This window comes from Ranitomeya variabilis, chromosome 5 (assembly GCF_051348905.1).
Source record: "Ranitomeya variabilis isolate aRanVar5 chromosome 5, aRanVar5.hap1, whole genome shotgun sequence".
Lineage (NCBI taxonomy): Eukaryota > Metazoa > Chordata > Amphibia > Anura > Dendrobatidae > Ranitomeya > Ranitomeya variabilis.
The window spans coordinates 390,294,566-390,321,332 of record NC_135236.1 but is presented as its reverse complement, the minus strand read 5'-3'; the positions used below and the strand labels follow the sequence as shown (position 1 = coordinate 390,321,332).

Genomic DNA, 26,767 nt, shown 5'->3' with positions numbered 1-26,767 from the left:
AGGCATTGAACTGAAGGTCCAGGGAGCTTATATAGCAACACCCCTAACTAACGACCCAGGTGCGGATAAAAGGAATGACAGAAAAACCAGAGTCAAAAAACTAGTAACCACTAGAGGGAGCAAAAAGCAAATTCACAACAGTACCCCCCCCTTAGTGAGGGGTCACCGAACCCTCACCACGACCACCAGGGCGATCAGGATGAGCGGCATGAAAGGCACGAACTAAATCGGCCGCATGAACATCAGAGGCGACCACCCAGGAATTATCCTCCTGACCATAGCCCTTCCACTTGACCAGGTACTGAAGCCTCCGCCTGGAGAGGCGAGAATCCAAGATCTTCTCCACCACGTACTCCAACTCGCCCTCAACCAACACCGGAGCAGGAGGCTCAGCAGAAGGAACTACAGGCACAATGTACCGCCGCAACAAGGACCTATGAAATACATTGTGAATAGCAAACGACACAGGAAGATCCAGACGAAAAGATACAGGATTAAGGATTTCCAATATCTTGTAAGGCCCAATAAAACGAGGTTTAAATTTGGGAGAGGAGACCTTCATAGGAACAAAGCGGGAAGAAAGCCACACCAAATCCCCAACGCGTAGTCGGGGACCCACACCGCGGCGGCGGTTGGCAAAGCGCTGAGCCTTCTCCTGTGACAACTTCAAGTTGTCCACCACATGATTCCAGATCTGCTGCAACCTATCCACCACAGAATCCACCCCAGGACAGTCAGAAGGCTCCACATGACCCGAAGAAAAGCGAGGATGGAAACCAGAGTTGCAGAAAAAAGGCGAAACCAAGGTGGCGGAACTAGCCCGATTATTAAGGGCAAACTCAGCCAACGGCAAGAATGTCACCCAATCGTCCTGATCAGCAGAGACAAAACACCTCAAATAAGCCTCCAAAGTCTGATTGGTTCGCTCCGTCTGTCCATTAGTCTGAGGATGGAAAGCAGACGAAAACGACAAATCAATGCCCATCCTACTACAAAAGGATCGCCAGAACCTGGAAACGAACTGGGATCCTCTGTCTGACACAATATTCTCAGGGATGCCGTGCAAACGAACCACGTTCTGAAAAAACACAGGAACCAGATCGGAAGAGGAAGGCAGCTTAGGCAAAGGAACCAAATGGACCATCTTGGAGAAGCGATCACATATCACCCAGATAACGGACATGCCCTGAGATAGCGGAAGATCAGAAATGAAATCCATGGAGATATGTGTCCAAGGTCTCTTCGGGACAGGCAAGGGCAAGAGCAAACCGCTGGCACGAGAACAGCAAGGCTTAGCTCGAGCACAAGTCCCACAGGACTGCACAAATGACCGCACATCCCTTGACAAGGAAGGCCACCAAAAGGACCTGGCCACCAGATCTCTGGTGCCAAAAATTCCCGGGTGACCTGCCAACACCGAGGAATGAACCTCGGAAATGACTCTGCTGGTCCACTTATCCGGGACAAACAGTCTGTCAGGTGGACAAGACTCAGGCCTATCAGCCTGAAATCTCTGCAACACACGTCGCAGATCCGGAGAAATAGCTGACAAGATAACTCCATCTTTAAGAATACCAACAGGATCAGCGACTCCAGGAGCATCAGGCACAAAGCTCCTAGAAAGAGCATCGGCCTTCACATTCTTTGAACCTGGTAAATACGAGACAACAAAATCAAAGCGGGAGAAAAACAATGACCAGCGGGCCTGTCTCGGATTAAGGCGTTTAGCAGACTCGAGATACATCAGATTTTTGTGATCAGTCAAGACCACCACACGATGCTTAGCACCCTCGAGCCAATGACGCCACTCCTCAAATGCCCATTTCATGGCCAACAACTCCCGATTGCCCACATCATAATTTCGCTCGGCAGGCGAAAACTTCCTAGAGAAAAAGGCACAAGGTTTCATAACAGAGCAACCAGGGCCTCTCTGCGACAAAACGGCCCCTGCCCCAATCTCCGAAGCATCCACCTCAACCTGAAAGGGAAGTGAGACGTCAGGCTGGCACAAAACAGGCGCCGAAGTAAACCGGCGTTTCAACTCCTGGAAAGCCTCCACGGCAGCAGGAGCCCAGTTAGCTACATCGGAGCCCTTCTTGGTCATATCCGTCAAAGGTTTCACAATGCTAGAAAAATTAGCGATAAAACAACGGTAGAAGTTAGCGAAGCCCAAGAACTTCTGAAGACTCTTAACTGACGAGGGCTGAGTCCAATCAAGAATAGCTCGGACCTTGACTGGGTCCATCTCCACAGCAGAAGGGGAAAAAATGAACCCCAAAAAGGGAACCTTCTGTACACCAAAGAGACACTTTGAGCCCTTGACAAACAAAGAATTTTCACGCAAAATTTTAAAGACCAACCTGACCTGCTCCACATGCGAATCCCAATTATCAGAAAAAAACAAAATATCATCCAGATAAACAATCAAAAATGTATCCAGATACTTCCGGAAAATGTCATGCATAAAGGACTGAAAAACTGAAGGCGCATTGGAGAGCCCAAAAGGCATCACCAAGTACTCAAAATGACCTTCGGGCGTATTGAATGCGGTTTTCCATTCATCACCTTGCTTAATGCGCACAAGGTTGTACGCACCACGAAGGTCTATCTTGGTGAACCACTTGGCACCCTTAATCCGGGCAAACAAGTCAGACAACAGCGGTAAAGGATACTGAAATTTGACAGTGATCTTATTTAAAAGCCGATAATCAATACAAGGTCTCAAAGATCCGTCCTTTTTTGCCACAAAAAAGAATCCCGCACCAAGAGGGGAAGAAGACGGACGAATATGTCCTTTTTCCAGAGACTCCTTGATATATGAACGCATAGCGGTATGTTCAGGTACCGACAGATTAAACAGTCTTCCCTTAGGAAATTTACTGCCTGGGATCAAATCTATAGCACAGTCACAGTCCCTATGAGGAGGCAGTGCACTGGACTCAGACTCACTGAAGACATCCTGATAATCAGACAAATACTCCGGAACTTCCGAAGGCGTAGAAGAAGCAATAGACACAGGCAGGGAATCCTCATGAATACCACGACAGCCCCAACTTGAGACTGACATAGCCTTCCAGTCCAGGACTGGATTATGGGTCTGTAACCATGGCAGCCCTAAAACGACCAAATCATGCATTTTATGTAAAACCAGGAAACGTATCACCTCGCGGTGTTCAGGAGTCATGCACATGGTAACCTGAGTCCAATACTGCGGTTTATTTGCTGCCAATGGTGTAGCATCAATACCCCTAAGAGGAATAGGATTTTCTAATGGTTCAAGAGTAAATCCACAGCGCTTAGCAAATGAGAGATCCATGAGACTCAGGGCAGCACCTGAATCTACAAACGCCATGACAGGATAAGATGACAGTGAGCAAATCAAAGTCACAGACAGAATAAATTTAGGTTGCAAATTACCAACGGTGACAGGACTAACAACCTTAGCTATACGTTTAGAGCATGCTGAGATAACATGTGTAGAATCACCACAGTAGTAGCACAAGCCATTCCGGCGTCTATGAATTTTCCGCTCATTTCTAGTCAGGATTCTATCACATTGCATTAAATCAGGTGTCTGTTCAGACAACACCATGAGGGAATTTGCGGTTTTTCTATCACATTGCACCGAATTAGGTGTCTGTTCAGACAACACCATGAGGGAATTTGCGGTTTTGCGCTCCCGCAACCGCCGGTCAATTTGAATAGCCAGTGCCATAGTATCATTCAGACCTGTGGGAATGGGAAAACCCACCATAACATTCTTAATGGCTTCAGAAAGGCCATTTCTAAAATTAGCGGCCAGTGCACACTCGTTCCAATGTGTCAGCACGGACCATTTCCGAAATTTTTGGCAATACACTTCAGCCTCGTCCTGCCCCTGAGACATAGACAGCAAGGCCTTTTCTGCCTGAATCTCAAGATTGGGTTCCTCATAAAGTAAACCGAGCGCCAGAAAAAACGCATCAAGATCAGCCAATGCCGGATCTCCTGGCGCCAGCGAAAAAGCCCAATCCTGAGGGTCGCCCCGTAAGAACGAAATAACAATTTTTACTTGCTGAGCAGAATCTCCTGATGAACAGGGTCTCAGGGACAAAAACAATTTACAATTATTCACGAAATTCCTAAACTTAAACCTGTCTCCGGAAAACAGTTCAGGAATCGGTATTTTAGGTTCTGACCTAGGATTTCTGATAACATAGTCTTGTATGCCCTGCACACGAGTAGCCAGCTGGTCCACACTTGTAATCAAGGTCTGGACATTCATGTCTGCAGCAAGCATAGCCACTCTGAGGTAAAGGGGAAGGAGAAAAAAAAAAAACTCAGAATCTTCTTTCTTATAATCCCTCTTCTGCAATGCATTAAACCTTTAATACGGGCCTGGCAAACTGTTATGACCCCAATGGCGAGGGTCTCAGAGGAACGTGGATGTCTGCAGAATACAAAAATCCAGCTCATAGGGCAGTGGTAACTGGGTTGACCATATATCTACTCCTAACGCCAACACTAGAAGTAGCCGGGGATCATTCCTACGTTGATTCTAGATGACACGCGCCAGCCGGAGAATCTAGCTACCCCTAGTAGAGGAAAACAAAGACCTTTCTTGCCTCCAGAGAAGGGGACCCCAAAGCTGGATAGAAGCCCCCCACAAATAATGACGGTGAGGTAAGAGGAAATGACAAACACAGAAATGAACCAGGTTTAGCACAGAGAGGCCCACTTACTGATAGCAGAATAAAGAAAGGTAACTTATATGGTCAACAAAAACCCTATCAAAATCCACACTGGAAATTCAAGAACCCCCGAACCGTCTAACGGTCCTGGGGGAGAACACCAGCCCCCTAGAGCTTCCAGCAAAGGTCAGGATATAGATTTGGAACAAGCTGGACAAAAATACAAAACCAAAACAAATAGCAAAAAGCAAAAGGCAGACTTAGCTGATATAACTGGAACCAGGATCAGTAGACAAGAGCACAGCAGACTAGCTCTGATAACTACGTTGCCAGGCATTGAACTGAAGGTCCAGGGAGCTTATATAGCAACACCCCTAACTAACGACCCAGGTGCGGATAAAAGGAATGACAGAAAAACCAGAGTCAAAAAACTAGTAACCACTAGAGGGAGCAAAAAGCAAATTCACAACACTTATGCTGGCTAACAGATATAATCATTCAGCTGCGGCAATAAAAACTAAAACTCCGAGCACTAAAAAATACTCGGAGGACACCCGAGCGTGCTCGGGAAATCTCGAGTAACGAGTATATTCGCTCATCACTAGATATTAGGCTTATACTAGCGCATGGCCCAGCGGTCATGTGAACCTTTTATAGATGCAGCCTTCCGGGACCTTCCCAGTGGTCCAATCAGAGCCACTACAAGACCTGAGCATGTGACCTCCGGCCTCCAATGAGAGGTCATCCCACGGGCATGCTCAGTAGTCAAAAAGCAGGACTTAGTCCCTGGAGTGTCTGCTCGCTGCTGATCAATGCTGGTTACAATGGCTGAACCTGGGATGGCAGCAGTAATCAGACGCACAGTATCAGCTTGAACCAGATGCTGGGACCGACGTCTCTGCCGGACAGGCTCCTCTGCGGCTGAGGAAGAATGGGAGACTGCAGAGTACATGGTTCGAAATTCCCCCTTTTCAGCAGCGGGAACTGGACACCTAACATAAAACAAAGAATCCAGAGAAGAGATTACCCAAATAGTGTGCAAAAAAGGAATCTAGACTACTGATTAACCCCTTCCCTCTTTATGATGTACTAATACATCATGTAATGGGTGTTGAACTGCTGCACACATAGCAGGGGTCACCTGTGTTAGCCAGCTTTTACTTCTAACAGCAGCCATTTGTGCTAGCTTCCATGGCTGCTGTTTCACCCCTTAACCACCAGAACTTTTTTCGGTTTTGTGTTTCTGTTTTTTGCTCCCCTTCATCTCAGAGCCATACCTTTTTTATTTTTCCGTCAATGTAGCTGTGTTAGGGCTTGTTTTTTGTGGAATGAGTTGTACTTTTGAACGACACCATTGGTTTTACCATGTTGTGTACTAGAAACCGGATATAAAATTCCAAGTGTGGTGAAATTGCAAAAAAAGTGCAAGATTTGTTCAATATACTTGCATTTATTTAAGAAAATATCTAAATTTTGGCTTGAATTTTGAAAAAAAATCACAATTTTCAAACTTTCAATCTTTATATTCTTAAACCAGTTAGTCATGCTGTACAAAATAATAAATAACATTTCATTTTTATTTTGTTAGGATATTAGAGGGGTTAAAAGTATAACAGCAATTTCTCCTTTCAACAAATTTACATAACCTGTTTCATTAGAGACCTAAATGGACTTAATCCTAAATGGATTTCAATGGCCTTTGAGGGGCTTATATATTGGAAACTCCCCAAAAGTGATGCCATATTAAAAACTGCAACGCTCAACTACTTCAAAACTGCTGTCAAAAGTTTTTTAATCCTTCCTTTAAATGCATTTAAATTTTACCTCTAAAAGGTTGCTTTAGCCCCAATTTTTTAACGTTTGCAAGAGGTAACACCACTATGGACCCATAGATTGCATCAAAATTTTCTGTTTGGACAAATGGCAGGGCTCGTAATGGAAGGAGCAATATTTATTTTGGAACACAATATTAGCTGAAATAGAATGCGGGTGCCATGATTAGTGTTGAGCATTCCGATACCGCAAGTATCGGGTATCGGCCGATATTTGCTGTATCGGAATTCCGATACCGAGTTCCGATATTTTTGTGATATCGGAAATCGGAATCGGAAGTTCTCAATGTATGGTTCCCAGGGTCTGGAGGAGAGGAGACTCTCCTTCAGGCCCTGGGATCCATATTCATGTAAAAAATAAAGAATTAAAATAAAAAATATGGATATACTCACCCCTCCGGCGGCCCCTGGACCTTAGCGATGTAACCGGCAGCCTCTGTTCCTAAGAATGCAGTGAGTTTAGGACCTGCGATGACGTCGCGGCTTGTGATTGGTCGCGTGAGCGGTCACATGAGCGGTCACGCGACCAATCACAAGCCGCGATGTCATCGAAGGTCCTTCACTCTTCATTCTTAGGAACGGAGGCTGCCGATTACATCGCTAAGGTCCAGGGGCCGCCGGAGGGGTGAGTATATCCATATTTTTTATTTTAATTCTTTATTTTTTACATGAATATGGATCCCAGGGCCTGAAGGAGAGTTTCCTCTCCTTCAGACCCTGGGAACCATCCAGGATACCTTCCGATACTTGTGTCCCATTGACTTGCATTGGTATCGGGTATCGGTATCAGCGATATCCGATATTTTTTGGATATCGGCAAATCCCATCCGATACCGATACCTTTGAGTATCGCAAGGTATCGCTCAACACTAGCCATGATGCATTTGCAGGGTCCCTAGGGTGCCTAAACAGCACAAACCCCGACAAATGACCCCATTTTGAAAACTACACCCATCAAGGATTTTAGGGTTATAGTGAGCATTTTGAACCCACAGGTGCCACACAGACTTTGGTAACATTAGGTTGTCATGTTGAATATGTCATCATAGTGTTGTCATTTTGTTTTGTATCTTTTGAAAAAACCCTAAACCTAACTATAACCCTAAGCCTAACCTTAAGACTAACCTTAACCCTAAGCCTAACTCTAACCTAAATGGCAAAGAATGAAAGAACTACAAATTATAAAATAAAAAGTTTTAATCTGACTAAGGGGATGACATGGAGGGGATGATCAAGTGGGTGCACAGTGAGGCATAGTCGAAGTCCTGTCCTGTTAACTAATTGTTGGGCTTTTGTTCACTGTGATAGGGTCTATCACAGTGGTGAATAGTCAGGAAGCAATAATAAAATCTAATGCGGTTTCTGGTGATGGCAAGCACATCTCAACACGTGCCCTGCGCTTGCGCCCACAATTTTATTTCATGAATAGGTGGAGGAGTTCCGGTGGATGGCGGATCCAGTACTAAAGTACCATAGGGAGCTTGGGGACACCAATTCTCTCTCCTCTGACATGGAGACCCTGATTGTGTTCTCCAGGGTCCCAGATACCCCCAGTAGCTGAAAACACAGAGATTTTCTGACTCTGGGGGGTGCTGTTACCTTATTTACGATCACTGTTAGGCCGGGATCACACATATGCGAGATACGGCCGAGTCTTGCAGGTGAAAACCCAGCTCTGGCGCCGGCACTCCGGAGCGGAGTGTGCAGCCGCACAGCAATACATGGAGCTGCACGATCTGCTCTGGAGTGCCGGTGCCAGAGTTGGGTTTTCACCTGCGAGACTCAGCCGTATCTCGCATATGTGTGATCCCGGTCTTAGAATAAGGCCCTTTAGCGGCTGCCGTTTCTATGCATATGTTAGAGTACTTCATGGGTTTGTGGTAAAGTTTTCACTGAAGACCAGTGATATATGATGCTCATAGTGAGCTAAGTAGGGGACACTTTAGCTCACATCTCTAATTAGCAAATCCTCAGATGTGGATTCTATAGACGGGCGAATTCTACTCAATTCTCGAGAATACAAATTTTCTTGCAATGTGCTTGACGTGAAATTCAGCAAAATGGCAGCTATCTGGTTAAAAAGCAGACAAAAAAAATTCTCATTGCTTATCTCTACAGCTCACATTTCCCTGTTTGGTCTTTGGCATCTCTTCTTACTGCTGCAGTATTGTGCCTAAATAGCGTATATTTTCACTTATTTTGTTGGTGTGCTGGAGAGTCCCCTTTTTATCTTCTACTGTTCACGGCTGTGTTCACCAGCAGGATCGGCACCCACCTGGTCTCATTACTTTCAGCCTCAGTCTATAGCATTCAACGCCACAGTCAAGCTCCCTGACCCCCTCCTCCGCAGAAATGTGTACTGTACGGGAGACAGTGAGTAGCAGATGTGGCCAGAGAAGTGAGCAATGAGATGAATGTTAGTTGTTTTCTTTTTTTTACATCTTATGTATATTATGCTCTAAGGTTTCTCTATATCCCATAGCATAATAAAGGATATTCAATTTGGAGAGAAAAAAAAATGTGCTGCAAATTGAATTCCTCTGCAAAATCCTAGTGATTTTGTGAATTTGAATCTCATCTAATCTGCTCATCTCTATTGGATACCTAATATGTGTAGTTTTTTGTTATGTAGTGTATTTAAAAGAAAACATATTATATATTACAGTTTTAAATTAGTCCATGCTATCTTATTACTTTTGTTCCATTTTTTAATCTGATGAAGGAATTAATAGATAAGAACTTTATATTACTCCTGTTTGCTAGTATTTTATTCTCTGTGCTACTATCATACAACCTTCAACCAGGGCAGCATCTTGTGCATCCTAAGCAGAGGTCTATTAAACAGCACAGCTATTTCTTCAAAGAGGATGCCCAATCTATGATCTAGCCCTCAGGAAAGCCCAATAAAGAAAGTTAGGGATTGCACTAATAAAACTTCTTCCAATCTCAGCCATGGGAGGCTGCTCTAAGATAAGAAACTGTTAAGGTACCGTCACATTAAGCGACGCTGCAGCGATAGCGACAGCGATGCCGATCGCTGCAGCGTCGCTGTTTGGTCGCTGGAGAGCTGTCACACAGACCGCTCTCCAGCGACCAACGATGCCGAGGTCCCCGGGTAACCAGGGTAAGCATCGGGTTGCTAAGCGCAGGGCCGCGCTTAGTAACCCGATGTTTACCCTGGTTACCAGCGTAAAAGTTAAAAAAACAAACAGCACATACTCACCAGCGCGTCCCCCAGCCTCTGCTTCCTGACACTGACTGAGCTCCGGCCCTAACAGCACAGCGGTGACGTCACCGCTGTGCTTTCACTTTCAGTTTAGGGCCGGCGCTCAGTCAGTGTCAGGAAGCAGAGGCTGGGGGACGCGCTGGTGAGTATGTGCTGTTTGTTTTTTTAACTTTTACGCTGGTAACCAGGGTAAACATCGGGTTACTAAGCGCGGCCCTGCGCTTAGTAACCCGATGTTTACCCTGGTTACCAGTGTAAAATATCGCTGGTATCCTTGCTTTTGCTGTCAAACACGGCGATACACGGCGACCTAGCGACCAAATAAAGTGCAGACCTTCTAGCAGCGACCAGCAATTTCACAGCGGGATCCAGATCGCTGCTGCGTGTCAATTACAGCGATATCGCTATCCAGGTCGCTGCAACGTCACGGATCGCTGGCGATATCGCCTAGTGTGACGGTACCTTTAACAACAGCTTGTTCTTTGAGAAGAAGCTTTTTTTTCTGAAGGTTTCTCTACACAAATACCAAAACATAGCTGTAAACTAATCACCAGCAACATCACCCATTACAAAAACACTAAGTGATTGTTAAGGTACATAACTTTATAAGTATGTGAATATTTGTCATAGAGTCACTTTGTAGAGAAAATAATTATTCATGGCACCTTAGTGCTCCTTATTGTGTTAACATTTAACAAATGTAATTCTTTATAACCCAGCCTATTTTGACCTTAATGACCTGGCCATTTTTTGCATTTCTGACCAGAGTCCCTTTATGAGGTAATAACTCAGGAATAGTGTTGAGCATTCCGATACTGCAAGTATCGGGTATCGGCCGATACTTGCTGTATCGGAATTTCCGATACCGAGATCCGATACTTTTGTGGTATCGGGTATCGGGTATCGCAACAACATTAATGTAATAATGTGTAAAAAAGAGAATTAAAATAAAAAATATCGCTATACTCACCTGTCCGACGCAGCCGGGACCTCAGCGAGGGAACCGGCAGCGTTGTTTGTTTAAATTTCGCGCTTTTACTTGGTTACGTGAAGTCCCGGCTTGTGATTGGTCAGGGCGGCCATGTTGCCGGGACGCGGACCAATCACAGCAAGCCGTGACGAAATTACGTCACGGCTTGCTGTGATTGGTCCGCGTCCCGGCAACATGGCCGCCATTAACCAATCACAAGCCGTGACGTCACGGGAGGCTGGACATGCGCGTATTTTGAAAAGCGCGCGTGTCCAGCCTCCAGTGACGTCCCGGCAACATGGCCGCCATTAACCAATCACAAGCCGGGACGTCACGGGAGGCTGGACATGCGCGTATTTTGAAAAGCGCGCGTGTCCAGCCTCCAGTGACGTCCCGGCAACATGGCCGCCATTAACCAATCACAAGCCGGGACGTCACGGGAGGCTGGACATGCGCGTATTTTGAAAAGCGCGCGTGTCCAGCCTCCCGTGACGTCACGGCTTGTGATTGGTTAATGGCGGCCATGTTGCCGGGACGCGGACCAATCACAGCAAGCCGTGACGTAATTTCGTCACGGCTTGCTGTGATTGGTCCGCGTCCCGGCAACATGGCGCCGTGACCAATCATAAGCCGGGACGTCACTGGAGGCTGGACACGCGCGCTTTTCAAAATACGCGCATGTCCAGCCTCCCGTGACGTCACGGCTTGTGATTGGTTAATGGCGGCCATGTTGCCGGGACGCGGACCAATCACAGCAAGCCGTGACGTAATTTCGTCACGGCTTGCTGTGATTGGTCCGCGTCCCGGCAACATGGCCGCCCTGACCAATCACAAGCCGGGACCTCACGTAACCAAGTAAAAGCGCGAATTTTAAACAAACAACGCTGCCGGTTCCCTCGCTGAGGTCCCGGCTGCGTCGGACAGGTGAGTATAGCGATATTTTTTATTTTAATTCTTTCTTTTACACATTAATATGGTTCCCAGGGCCTGAAGGAGAGTTTCCTCTCCTTCAGACCCTGGGAACCATCAGGAATACCGTCCGATACCTGAGTCCCATTGACTTGTATTGGTATCGGGTATCGGTATCGGATTGGATCCGATACTTTGCCGGTATCGGCCGATACTTTCCGATACCGATACTTTCAAGTATCGGACGGTATCGCTCAACACTACTCAGGAACGCTTCAACAGATCCTAGCAATTCTGAGGTTGTTTTTTTTCGCGACATATTGGGCTTCATGTTAGTGGTGAATTTAGGGGATAATTTTTGTGATTATTTGTGAAAAAATTGGGAATTTGGCAAAAATTTAGCAATTTTCACATATTTAATTTTTATTTTGTTAAACCGGAGGGTTATGTGACACAAATTAGTTAATAAATAACATTTCCCACATGTCTACTTTACATCAGCACAATTTTGGGAAAAAAAACATTTTGTTAGGAAGTTATAAGGGTTCAAATTTTATCAGCAATTTCTCATTTTTTCCAGCAAAATTTACAAAACCATTCTTTTAGTGACCACATCACATTTGGAGTTGATTTGAGAGGCATACATGACAGAAAGCACCCAAAAATGACACCATTCCAAAAACTGCACCCCTCAAGCTACTCAAAACTACATTCAAGAAGATTATTAACCCTTCAGGTTCTTCACAGGAACTAAAGCAACGTGGAAGAAAAAAATGGACTTTTTAATTTTTTCAACAAAAATGTTATTTTAGCCTAAATTTTTTCATTTTCTCAAGGGCAACAGGATAAAATGGATCATAAAATTTGTTGGGCAATTTCTCATGAGTACACTGATACCTCACATGTGGTCATAAACAACTGTTTGGGTGCACATCAGGGCTTGGAAGGGAAGGAGCGCCATTTGACTTTTTAAATGGAAAATTAGCTCCAATCGTTAGTGGGCACCATGTCTCGTATGGAGAGCCCCTGTGTGCCTACACATTGGAACTCCTCCACAAGTTACCCTATTTTGAAAACTATACCCCCCAAGGAACTTATCTAGATGCATAGTGAGCACTTTGAACCCCCAGGTGCTTCACAAATTGATCCGTAAAAATGAAAAAAGTACTTTTTTTCACAAAAAAAATTTTTTGCCTCCAACAGGAGGCCAACAGGATAAAATGGATTCTGAAATTTTTGGACAATTTCTCCTGAGTACACTGATACCTCATATGTGGGGGTAAACCACTGTTTGGGCACACAGCAGGGCTTGGAAGGGATGGAGCGCCATTTGACTTTTTGAATGGAAAATTAGCTCCAATCGTTACCGGACACCATGTCGCGTATGGATGGCTTCTGTGTGCCTAAAAATTGGAGCACCCCCACAAGTGACCACATTTTGGAACCTAGACCCCCCAAGGAACTTATATAGATGTGTGGTGAGAACTTTGAACCCCCAGGTGTTTCACTAAAGTTTATAGCGCCTGGGCGTGAAAATAAAAATTTTTTTTTTTTCCATAAACATGATCTTTTAGTCCGCAATTTTTTATTTTCCCAAGGATAACAGGAGAATTTAGACCACAAAAGTTGTTGTCCAATTTGTCCTGAGTATGCTGATACCCCATATGTGGTAGAAAACTACTGTATGGGCACACGTCAGGGCTCAGAAGGGAAGTAGTGACGTTTTGGAATGTAGACTTTGATGGAATGGTCCGCGGGCATCATGTCGCATTTGGAGAGCCCCTGATGTGCCTAAACAGTGGAAACCCCCCAATTCTAGCTCCAACCCTAACCCCAACCTAACCACATACCTAACCCTAACACACCTCTAATCCCAACCCTAACCACAAACCTAACCCTAACACACCCCTAACCCTAACCTTTACCCTAAGACTACTTTCAAACTAGCGTTAACTGCAATCCTTCACAATGCGTCGTTTTGCAGAAAAAACGCATCCTGCAAAAGTGCTTGCAGGATGTGTTTTTTCTCCATTGACTAACATTAGCGACGCATTGCGACGGATTGCCAAACGTCACAACCGTCGTGAGATGGTTGCGCCGTGTTTTGGCGGTCCGCCGGGAGCAAAAAACGTTACATGTAACGTTTTTTGCTCCCGACTGTCCGCTTTTTCCGACCGCGCATGCGCGGCCAGAACTCCGCCCAAACCTCCCCACACCTCACAATGGGGCAGGGGATGCACTGGAAAAATGCATCCGCTGCCCCCGTTGTGCGGCGGAGACAACGCTAGCGTCGGTGACCACGGCCCGACGCACTGCGACGGGCCGAGCCCGACGCTAGTGTGAAAGTAGCCTAACCCCAACCCTAATCCCATCCCTAACCCTAACTTTAGCCCCAACCCAATCCTAATTTTAGCCCCAACCCTAACCCTAACTTTAGCCCAACTCCATTTAGCCCAACTCTAAACCTAAGGGGAAAACTGGGGTGGAAGGGGTGATCACTGGGGCAGGGAGGTGATCACCAGGGCAGGGGATGATCCCCAAGGCAGGGTTTCAATCAGTGGGGCAGGGGGGCAATCAGTGGGGCAGGGGGGTGATCACCAGGGCAGGGGGCGATCAACGGAGCAAGGGGTGAGTACCGGGGCATGGCACGATCGGGGTGATCACTGGGGCAGGGGGTGATCACTGGGGACAGGGGGGCACTGTCAGGCATGGGGGGGCAGGATGGGGCTGAGTAAATGCAGCAGCAGATGGAGATGAGGTGGAGATGGAGCTTGCAGCAGCAGGGGGGTGATCAGGGGGGCAGGGGGTGATCACCGGGGCAGGGGTTCAATCAGTGGGGCAGGGTGGTGATCAACGGGGCAGGGTGGTGATCACCAGGGCAGGAGGCAATTAGTGGGGCAATCATTGGATCAGGGGGCAATCATCGGGGCAGAGGGCAAGCACTGGGGCATGGGACAATCGGGGTGATCACCAGGGCAGGGGATGATCACCGAGGCAGGGGTTCGATCAGTGGGACAGGGGGCAATCAGCGGGGCAATCACCGGGGCAGGGAGGCGATCACCAGGGCAGGGGGTGATTAGTGGGGCAGGGGGGAGATCAATGGGCCAAGGGGTGAGTACCGGGGCATGGCACGATCGGGGTGATCACTGGGGCGGGGGGTGATCACCGGGGGCAGGGGGGCACTGTCAGGCATGGGGGGCAGGATGGGGCTCAAAAGATGCAGCAGCAGATGGAGATGAGGTGGAGATGGAGCTGGCAGCAGCAGGGGGGTGATTAGGGGGCAGGGGGTGATCACCGGGGCAGGGGGGTGATCAACGGGGCAGGGGGTGATCACCAGGGCAGGGGGCAATCAGCGGGGCAATCATTGGATCAGGGGGCAATCATCGGGGCAGGGGGCAAGCACTGGGGCATGGGACAATCGGGGTGATCACCAGGGGCAGGGAGCACTGTCATGCATGGGGGTGCAGGAGGTGGGCTGAGGAGATGCAGCAGCAGATGGAGATGGAGCCGGCAGTAGCAGCAGCAGGGGGGTGGTCAGGGGCAGGAAGTGATCACCAAGGCAGGGGGAGGGAGCGGAGGTTGGGGTGGAATTGGACATCATGGGGAGCAGAGAGCAGCAGAGGGGAAAACCGAATGGCAGCAGCAGCAGCGGTGATCGCTGTCGCTTGGTGGAAGGGCAGCAAGCAGGCACCTCGCTCTTCAGCTTCCACAGATGAGATGCAGCTGAAGAGTGAGGCAGCCATAGTTTACTCCGCCCCTCCACAACTGATTGGAGAGATAGCCTCACATGGACTCTAGCTCCAATTAGATATGTGGGGTGACAAAGAGGTCACCAGAAGCGATTGTAGCTACAGGGGGGCAAAGCCACCTCACTGGGCTCAAGTACAGGTCCTCCTGTACCTGCATATCGGGTGACATTTCAGTGACCCCGGTCACCCGACCTGCAGTAACGCAATCCCGCCATGACGACACATCGGCGTCACAGGTCGGATTGGCACTGACTTTCAAGACGCCTACGTGGCATCACAGGTCGGGAAGGGGTTAAATATTAGCATAAATGTATTAGTAGGGTATTCATTTATTACACAGTGGTACCTGAATGAATGAATTCAGCCATTTGATTACCAATATGTCCTATTAAGATATACTAATAACTTAGTATCATTGATGAGTTTGTGTATTTATAGGAAATTACAGCTTACTTTTAGCTATTTTAACTAGGGCTTCTAAAAATCTGATCAGTTCTAGAATTTCAGATAGTCATTAACAGTAACACAACAGCTGTAGGAAATTGCATTAAAAAATAGTATGTAACTATTTACTATTCCAACACATAAATAATACTTTTGCTTTGGAATATGATTCTTAGATCACTTTTATTGTTAAAAATTGCATTAATCAAATGGTCTCCAAAATTGTAATCAAGATATTCAAACTTTGATGCGGTGAGTAAATACATTCTCACTTATGGAATAATGTTTACATGTAACTGATATGACAGTTTTGTGATGACTTTATAGTATAAATCACTGGTTATGGTCAAACAATCACACATTTTAATTCTTGATAGTTTGGTAACCAGTTGCAGAAACAAATCCTAGTTGGATAATTTGTAATAGTTATAAATAAATAAGCTGTAATTATTAATAAGCTACTATATGGCCCCAATTTATCAAGACTGGCGATGTTCATGCTGGTATGGATGAGGGGATGTGTTGGAGTCAGATGCTGCTGATTCATTTTTTAGGTGCATTCCTCTTAATGAATCAGCCACGTCTGACAAGTGATGTACACCTCCATGCATTTTGACCAAATCTAACTCCAATCAGGGAATTAGAGGAGCTGTGCCCTCATGCCCCTACCCACACCCACATCTGGCCCTAACTCTTCTCATTTAGGTGGAACTGAGTAAAATTAGTGTGAAATTGCCAAAAGACACAAAAGCTTTGCGCAACTTGATAATTTTGTGACTTTTCAAAACAATTTATGCCAGAATGTTGGTAAAATCTCTCAAATGATTAAATGGCCTCATCCTTCTACCCACTAAAGACATAGTTTTCTATGTCAGAAAAAAAAAACAGTTCTGCAATTTTTTAAATTGTAGACACTTTATTATAAATATTGCTTGTTATATTACAGTATCCCTGAATGTTACATATGAGTTCCATTATTACCTGATTGTCTTTGTTCTTTGCTAATAACCCTGATAAATCTGCATGTATTATTATTTCTTAAGCAGAGAGAAAAATATTTTTTCACATAAAATTATAGATTTGACTTACCATGAGTGTATTAAAAAATAACATTTTTAATAAGTGTCAATTTGCATTTATTTATTAACTTCTTGTTTTTTTTTAACGGTTAAAGTTAGATGACAGTTAAGCAAGAAATTCATGTAAACATGTAAAAAGCCACTAGTTTATTGACCATGGTAATATTGTAAACTGTACATCAGTGATACATTTAATAGGGCATAAAATGTAAAAGCAGAGTATTAGCCATATGAACATGTGATTGAACAAGACATACTGCTTCACATAATGTATTATTTTTTACTCAACATATATACAGAAAAAAATCCTAATTCACGTTTGCATTTATTCTTTTCTCTCTCATATATGTAGATTGAACCGCTTTGCCCAGCACTTTATGTCCTCTAAGCCATTGTACAGAATAATGTTGATTATGAATGTTCAGTGATCACATTCCACTTGTGACTTGAGTACCCATTACCACATCACCAATGCAAACTAATCCTGGCACAATAAGTTTCAAGTAAGACATTGTGAATTTTCTTCTGCTAATTTTCCTTGAGAACTGTATATTAAGAGGCATTATATAGATGAAAATAACACTAAAACCAGCTTTTCTTCTGACGTGCACCTGGGAAAAAGAACTGTGTGTATAGATCTAACTTGTAAACTGAACCTGATAATTAAGAAATTAAAAACTCCCGTATGTGCTTTATGCCAGGGAATAAAACTACTTTTCTATGGATAACTTAAAGGCAATGTGTCATCAGATAATGGCTTATATATACATATATATATATATATATATATACACTCACCGGCCACTTTATTAGGTACACCTGTCCAACTTCTTGTTAACACTTAATTTCTAATCAGCCAATCACATGGCGGCAACTCAGTGCATTTAGGCATGTAGACATGGTCAAGACAATCTCCTGCAGTTCAAACCGAGCATCAGTATGGGGAAGAAAGGTGATTTGAGTGCCTTTGAACGTGGCATGGTTGTTGGTGCCAGAAGGGCTGGTCTGAGTATTTCAGAAACTGCTGATCTACTGGGATTTTCACGCACAACCATCTCTAGGGTTTACAGAGAATGGTCCGAAAAAGAAAAAAAATCCAGTGAGCGGCAGTTCTGTGGGCGGAAATGCCTTGTTGATGCCAGAGGTCAGAGGAGAATGGGCAGACTGGTTCGAGCTGATAGAAAGGCAACAGTGACTCAAATCGCCACCCGTTACAACCAAGGTAGGCCTAAGAGCATCTCTGAACGCACAGTGCATCGAACTTTGAGACAGATGGGCTACAGCAGCAGAAGACCACACCGGGTACCACTCCTTTCAGCTAAGAACAGGAAACTGAGGCTACAATTTGTACAAGCTCATCGAAATTGGACAGTAGAAGATTGGAAAAACGTTGCTTGGTCTGATGAGTCTCGATTTCTGCTGCGACATTTGGATGGTAGGGTCAGAATTTGGCGTAAACAACATGAAAGCATGGATCCATCCTGCCTTGTATGGAGCATCTTTGGGATGTGCAGCCGACAAATCTGCGGCAACTGTGTGATGCCATCATGTCAATATGGACCAAAATCTCTGAGGAATGCTTCCAGCACCTTGTTGAATCTATGCCACGAAGAATTGAGGCAGTTCTGAAGGCAAAAGGGGGTCCAACCCGTTACTAGCATGGTGTACCTAATAAAGTGGCCGGTGAGTGTATATATATATATATATATATACTATACTAAACTTCAAAACTTTTAAATTGTATGTCCTCTTTGTGTAGTATATAAAAGAGGATCCGCCATTCACCATAGGTGATGGTCACAGCTCACCTTCTTTACCTCCTTTCATAATAACCTTTACTTAGATCAGAGCAGGCCAATAAACATCTCCTGTTGAAATTGAATGAGTCAGTGGCAATTTATTGCAGCCTATCACGTTATGGCTGCTGAAAAGAAAAGTAGATGTGAGTCTAGCATTATACTAGTGTGAAAATTTGCAAGTTTATTTATTTGATTTTATTTTGGAAAATTAAAAAAAATAAAATATAAGAAATAAAATGACATATTCCCAATAACAGTAGCATGTGACCTTTTTTATAGCAAACCTATTGTCCCCCTTTTTTTGCTATAATGCATCTGATGTCTATTAAAGCCAATCCTAAATATTATTAGGCATATATAGCCTTTTTGCTCATTTAATGAAAGCTAATTTAATTAAAATGTCATAAAAGACTTTCTCTAAAGCAAATGGGTAATGGGTCTATACAATAATAGAGCAGGGGTGTATTTTTGTAATGTAGTACACTAAAATAGTTACTTTACATGTTGATAATTTATGTATAATATTTGGTTTAACTAGAAAATACAGTATAGCCAGCAGTCTCTAGTTTGTCTACAAGCTTTGCAGTCCTGTAACCATACCTCCTTGGACCTCCACTTTTGAGAATGCATGTATTAGGAATTAAAGAGATTGTCCCATAAACAAAGCACATTTTAACCAATAGATCTTGGAACAATAATAATTTCCACAATTGAATGTATTAAAAAAAATTGTTCCTGTGCTAAGATAATCTTATAAATGTGCCCCTACTGTGTACTGTGTAATGGCTGTGTCTGACCGTGCAGAGCTGCTCAAGTTGATGGTCGCCACATATCACATCTGACTAAAGGTATCGTTACACTAAACGACTTACCAATGATCACGACCAGCGATACGACCTGGCCGTGATCGTTGGTAAGTCGTTGTGTGGTCACTGGGGAGCTGTCACACAGACAGCTCTCTCCAGTGACCAACGATCAGGGGAATGACTTCGGCATCGTTGAAACTGTCTTCAACGATGCCGAAGTCCCCCTGCAGCACCCGGGTAACCAGGGTAAACATCGGGTTACTAAAGTGCAGGGTCGCGCTTAGTAACCCGATATTTACCCTGGTTACCATTGTAAAAGTAAAAATAAAAAACACTACATACTCACATTCTGATGTCTGTCACATCCCCTGCCGGCGTCCACAGGGTTCAGCGCTGGCAGTAACAGTGGTGACACAGTCAGTGCACTGAAGCTCTCTGCAGCAGCGCGTGCATATTAGCAGCGCTCCTGCCGAAAGCAGTTTTAACCCTGTGGACGCCGGCGGGGGACGTGACAGACATCAGAATGTGAGTATGTACTGTTTTTTTTTTTAACTTTTACAATGGTAACCAGGGTAAATATCGGGTTACCAAGCGCGGCCCTGCGCTTAGTAACCCGATATTTACCCTGGTTACAAGTGAACACATCGCTGGATTGGCATCACACACGCCGATCCAGCGATGACAGTGGGTGATCAGCGACCAAAAAAATGTACTGATCAATTCCATCGACCAACGATCTCCCAGCAGGGGCCTGATCGTTGGTCGCTGTCACACATAATGAGATCGTTAGCGGGATCGTTGCTACGTCACCAAAAGAGTGACGTTGCAACGATATCGTTAACGATATCGTTATGTGTGACTCAGCCTTAAGGGAGAAAGCAGAAGTCAATTATGATAAGTGAGTGTGCAGACAAAACAGGAAAACCAACTGCTGCTTCTCAGGTTACAATTTCCCTTCAATCAGGGAATTAGATGAGCTGTGCCCTCATGCCCCTACCCACACCCACATCCACTCTTCCCATTTAGGTGGAACTGAGTAAAATTAGTGTGAAATTGCTAAAAGACACAAAAGCTTTGCGCAACTCGATAATTTTGTGACTTTTCAAAGCAATTTACGCCAGAATGTTGGTAAAATCTCTCAAATGATTATTTGGCCTCATCCTTCTAATGGGAAAAAAGAAATAAATACATTTTTTTAAAATTTATTATTTTTCCCTTTCTAAGGCGGTGATATAGGGGGGTTTGATTTACTATTTATAGCGGGTTTTTATAGCGAGTTTTTATGTTTGGTAGCTGTCACACACTAAAAGACGCTTTTTATTGCAAAAAATAGTTTTTGCCTTACCACATTTTGAGAGCTATAATTTTTCCATATTTTGGTCCACAGAGTCAAGTGCAGTCTTGTTTTTTGCGGGATGATTGACGTTTTTATTGGTACCATTTTCAGGCACATTACATTTTTTGATCGTATTTTATTCCGATTTTTGTTAGGCAGAATGAACAAAAACCAGCAATTCTTGAATTTCTTTTGGGGTGGGGCGTTTATACCATTCCACGCTTGGTAAAATTGATAAAGCAGTTTTATTCTTCGGGTCAGTACGATTACACCGATACCTCATTTATATCTTTTTTTTATGTTTTGGAGCTTTTATTCAATAAAAGCTATTTTATAGAGAAAATAATTATTTTTGCATCACTTTATTCTGAGGGCTATAACTTTTTTATTTTTAAGCTGATGACACTGTATGGTGGCTCGTTTTTTGCGGGACAAGATGACGTTTTCGGCGGTACCATGTTTATTTATATCCATCTTTTTGATCGCGGTATGATAATAAAGCGTTGTTTTTTGCCTCTTTTTTTATGGTGTTCACTGAAGGAATTAACTATTGTTACAGTTTTATAGGTCGGGTCGCTACGGACACGGCGATACTAAATATGTGTACTTTTATTTTGTTTTTTATTTACATAAAGAAATTTATTTATTGGAACAATATCTTTTTTCCTTTATTTAGGATTTTTTTATTTTTTTTTACACATGTAAATATTTTTTTTTTTACTTTGTCCCAGGGTGGGACATCATTTTTATAGTGTCATATCGCTGATATGACACTTTTCACAGCACTGTGTCAGATCAGCGATCTGACAGGCAGTGCTGCAGGCTTGCCGGCACCTGCTCTCAGCAGGTGCTTGTAAGCCACCTCTCTGCAGGACCCAGAGGGCCCCCCGTGGCAATCTTGGATCCAGGGCCTGCAGGGGGGAAGATGTAGGAGACGCTCAGAACAACGCGACCACATCGTGTTGTTCCGAGGGTCTCAGGGAAGCACGCAGGGAGCCCCCTCCTTGAGCGATGCTTCCCTATGCCGCTGAAACGCTGCAATCATATTTGATCTCAGTGTTCTGGGGGTTAATGTTCCGGGAGCGGTCCGTGACTGCTCCTGGCACATAGTGCCTGATGTCATCTGTAATAATCAGCTGACACCCGGCCACGATCGGCCACGCTCCCCTGTGAGCGCAACCGATCACCTATGACGTACTGTCCCGTCCCTGGGAATTAAGTCCCATGTCACCTCGATGGGATAGTATGTCTAATGGCAGAAAGGGGTTAACTACACTTTTCTGTGTTTAACGTATCTTATATAATATAAAAGTAAATGACTAGCTTTTAGTTACTGGACCCAAAGGCATAATCTGTGAAGGAATTCCCAATTGTGAGCCATCTGCTGTTTTCAGTGGCGTAGCTTGAAGCTTGTATACTCCAATGCAAACCCTTCAACAGGGCACCCAACTAACACAGGTCTCCAGGGCCCTGGTGCAATTGGAACCTTTGTACCTATTATCGATACATCCTGGCTGTTTTCTTTTACAGAAAAGGTAGTTTTAGTCCTGCCAGCCAACCATGATTGCCCAGGTTATACATAGATATGTCACTGTACATTATCAATAATATTTTACTGTAGAAATGTTTGGAAAGGGATGAAAATGTAGCCATATATATCCAATCTGAATTTAGATTTGTTTTATTAGACATGAATAAAACAAAACAATGCAAAATTAGTACTTTAATAATAAGAATTTTTATTTATATAGTGCCAAGATATTCCGCAGCACTTTACAATTAAGCGGGGACATGTACAGACAAATTCAATACAAGTTAAGACAATTTAAACAGTGTCATTAGGGGTGAGGTCCCTGCTCGCAAGCTTACAATCTACAAGGAAATTACTTATTGTACTTGAAATAATAAATGGTTTTCTAATTGTATGGACCATTGGGCTTCTCTTACATCTGTTTAGGGCGAGCAGTACATCTTCCTGTAATTCTTGTTACTTTTACCTATTATTGAATATTTTTAATGTGATGGTGTAGATACAAAAGTGAGTAAAAAAAAAAAAGCCAGGAGCATTTTGAAATGAGAGCTCTTTAGTTGTCTCTCGCTTCTTGCTGTAAAACAGGAATTTTCACAGTAATCTAAAATCTTTCTTGTCTTCTCAAGGTAGAAAGTGTTGCTAGAGGCCAAACATTCTTGTACAGGTTATCTATAAGTAAGAAAAGCATTCGTGAGATCCTTTTAAGGACTAATAATGTTTTAAACACAACTGCTGTGTCGTGTGGGTCCTTTCACTCATTACACAGAAACAAACAATACATTTTGCTGCTGAAAAACTGAAATAGAAATTTATGCCTATAGGTATAACCCATATTTTAAGTCACGTAGAAACATGCAACTTTATTCTAGTGGAAACGATGAAAGATCACTGCGTACAAACTCTAGAGGAATCTAATCAATCTTTTTTGCTGTTTGTGAAGCACGTCCATTTGGCTAGGTGTTGCTTGGAACCTCGTAAAGGGAAACGTTAATTTTGGAAAAGTTGTGCAATCTATAGGCAGATTCTTATAGAGGTAATAAGTAGGTGTCTGGGGAAAAAAATCAAGATAATTTGTATTTTATTGTGAAATCTGTGCTCATTTTGGGCTTAGCAGTAAGGGGATGGTTCTAACCAATGATCAGCTTCCCCTGTATAACTTTGCACATAGATAGATGTCCATCACTGATTAGGTCTGCCCACTCAACTGCTATGCCCAGAATGAACAGACATTTAATTTAATAAAATACAAATCATATTGAATCTTTTTTCAGAAACTTGTATATCAATTTGTTAATCTTTTCCTACACTAAAAACTAAAACACTCCACTTACAAACGCTATTATTTAGTGGACAAAGTTCATATTAGTGATCATAATTTCTGCTGGGATCACCCCAGCTTCATTTAACAGCTAATTTTATCCTTTAGGCAAAAAGATCTGAACATAGCTGCTTAGATGATATAATATCCAACTTGGCTACACAACTGTATGGTCCATGAACTTTTACCAACTTACTTTATCAGCCAGGGTCACTTAAGAATGTATTGCATCTTTTACTCATTTAGAAATTAAATGTGCCATAGTTCATACATGTGAAATGTGAAACCTGCTTGATTTTTCTTTGACTTCATTGACTTTTGGGGATCTTTTGGCTACTTTTCCATCATGAGTTTTTGGTGAGTAGCCTAATTTTACTTAATATGTGCAGAAATGGTGCAGAAAACCTTCAACATCAAATACTCGCCAAAAGCTCACAGTGGGACCATAGTCTAAGCCTACAATTCTACTATGAGCTTTTGGGGAGTTTTTTGATGTTGCAGATTTTCTGCACCATTTATGGACTTATTAAGTAAATTAAGTTACTTTTGTCTTTTTCATTGCATATTTTATATATATTTTTCTCATGTTTTTGATGCTGCGGTTTACATCTCTTTTTGGTGTGTCATATTTTAAATAAAGCTGCTTTGCTTTTGATACTTCTTGGTATTTAGTTTTGACAAAGCTAAAGTGCATATTGCTTACTAAAAACACACATGCATTTTTACTTGTGGATTTTCCGCATTTAATGCAAAACTCAGCATTAGTGTTGAGCGATACCGTCCGATACTTGAAAGTATCGGTATCGGATAGTATCGGCTGATACCCTAAAAGTATCGGATATCGCCGATACCGATACCCGATACCAATACAAGTCAATGGGACACCAAGTATCGGGAGGTATCCTGTATGGTTCCCAGGGTCTGAAGGAGAGGAAACTCTCCTTCAGGCCCTGGGATCCATATTAATGTGTAAAATAAAGAATACAAATAAAAAATATTGATATACTCACCTCTCCGACGCAGCCTGGACCTTACCGATGTAACCGGCAGCTTCCGTTCCTAAGAATGAGCGCTTGAAAGACCTTAGATGACGTCGCGTCCTGTGATTGGTCACGTGAGCGGTCACGTGACCAATCACAGGCCGCGACGTCATCTAAGGTCTTTCAAGCGCTCATTCTTAGGAACGGAAGCAGCCGGTTACATCGGTAAGGTCCAGGCTGCGTCGGAGAGGTGAGTATATCAATATTTTTCACTTTTATTCTTTATTTTACACATTAATATCGATCCCGATATCGATTCCCGATATCACAAAAGTATCGGATCTCGGTATCGGAATTCCGATACAGCAAATATCGGCCGATACCCGATACTTGCGGTATCGGAATGCTCAACACTACTCAGCATACCTGCATGAGAAATTGACATTGTTCTTGTTGTACAGCCATAAATTGCTGTGTGGCTCTTGTCTAAAACTGTGCTGAAGTGTAGAGTGAATTAAGACACCAGCAGAGACTTAAGGTACCGTCACACTCAGCGACGCTGCAGCGATATAGACAACGAGCCAATCGCTGGAGCGTCGCTGTTTAGGTCGCTGTAGAGATTGTTGATTGTTGCTTTTGCTGTCAAACACGACGATACACGCCGATCTGACGACCAAATAAAGTTCTGGACTTCTAGCTCCGACCAGCGATATCACAGCGGGATCCAGATCGCTGCTGCGTGTCAAACATAACGAGATCGCTAACCAGGACGATGCAACGTCACGGATCGTTGTCGTTCTCGTTGGAAAGTTGCTGAGTGTGAAGGTACCTTTAGGGTATGTGCACACGTTGTAGATTTGCCTGTGGAATTTTCTGTGCAGATTCTTCCTCTCTTGCCAGAAAACGCAAGTGCGGATTTGATGCGCTTTTGATGCATTTATTGGTGTTTTTTATGCATTGTTTCATGCAGATTTGTATGCATTTTTGAAAGCTACATAAAGATCTGTTATTGAACAATAAAGAAGTGTGGTGTCATTTCTTGTCCAACCTCTTTATTTACATACTCCATTGAAGAATAATGTTTACACACACAGAAAGATAGATAGATGATAGATATATCTATAGATAGATAGATCCAGAGAGATCTATCTATCTATAGATATATCTATCTATTTATACATTTATCTATTTATCTATAGATATATCTATCTATACAGTATATCTAACTATGTAAAGATATATCTATCCATCTATCTATAGATATATCTATCTGTAGATAGATATATCCATAGATAAATAGATACATCTATAGATAGATAGATAATACCAAGCCCGATGTTTAGTAATAAACATAATAAAATGGTACTGAAAGAGTTAAATAAAGACACACACACACACAAAATCTGCGTTAGCCGGGGTCACACTTGCGAGAAACTCCCACAAGTCTCGCACCTCAATACCCAGCACTGCCGCAGGCACTGGGACCGGAGCGTTCAGCTACATAGAAATACATGCAGCCACACACTCCAGTCCCATGTGCCAGCAGCAGTGCCAGGTATTGAGGTGCGAGACTCAAGCGAGTTTCTTGCAAGTGTGACATCAACTTTAAACGCAATATCTGTTTAATTTAAAAAAATGGATAAAAAAATTGTGTGGGTTCCCACACAATTTTCAAGTCCAGAGTGGGAAAGCCAGTGACTGGGGGCTGATGTTTGTAGCCTGGGAAGGGGTTAATACCCATAGAGCTTCCCATGCTATGAATATCAGCCTGCAGCTTTATATTTAGCCTTTACAGCTATTAAAATAGGGGGACCCCCCAAAAAAATGATGTGGGGTCTCCCTACAAATTATAGCCTCAAAGGCTATGCAGACAGCTGCGGGCTGATATTCATAGCCTAGGAAGGGACCATGGATATCAACCCCCCTGGCTACAAATACCAGCTCCCAGCTGCCCCAGAAATAGCGCATCTGTAAGATGAAGCAATTCCGGCACTTAGCCTCTCTCTTCCCACTGACCTGTAGCGGTGGCATATGGGATAATAAGGGGTTAATATCACCTTTGTTTTGTAAGGTGTCATCAAGCCTGATTAGTAATGGAGAGGTGTCAATAAGACACCT

General features: G+C 43.6%; 1 protein-coding gene across 20 annotated transcripts in view; it reads left to right on the top strand.

Moving 5' to 3' along the window:
* The window catches only part of FOXP2 (forkhead box P2), a 413,441-nt gene that overhangs the window by 139,869 nt on the left and 246,805 nt on the right, over positions 1-26,767 (top strand). Inside the window, exon 1 of one of the 20 annotated variants that reach the window (XM_077265050.1) lies at positions 17,262-17,382. The exons of the other annotated variants lie outside the window; for them this stretch is intronic. The gene's annotated coding sequence lies outside the window, so the exon portion shown is untranslated. Of the gene's footprint in view, positions 1-17,261; positions 17,383-26,767 lie in introns of those variants that run through there. 20 annotated transcript variants of the gene reach the window in all.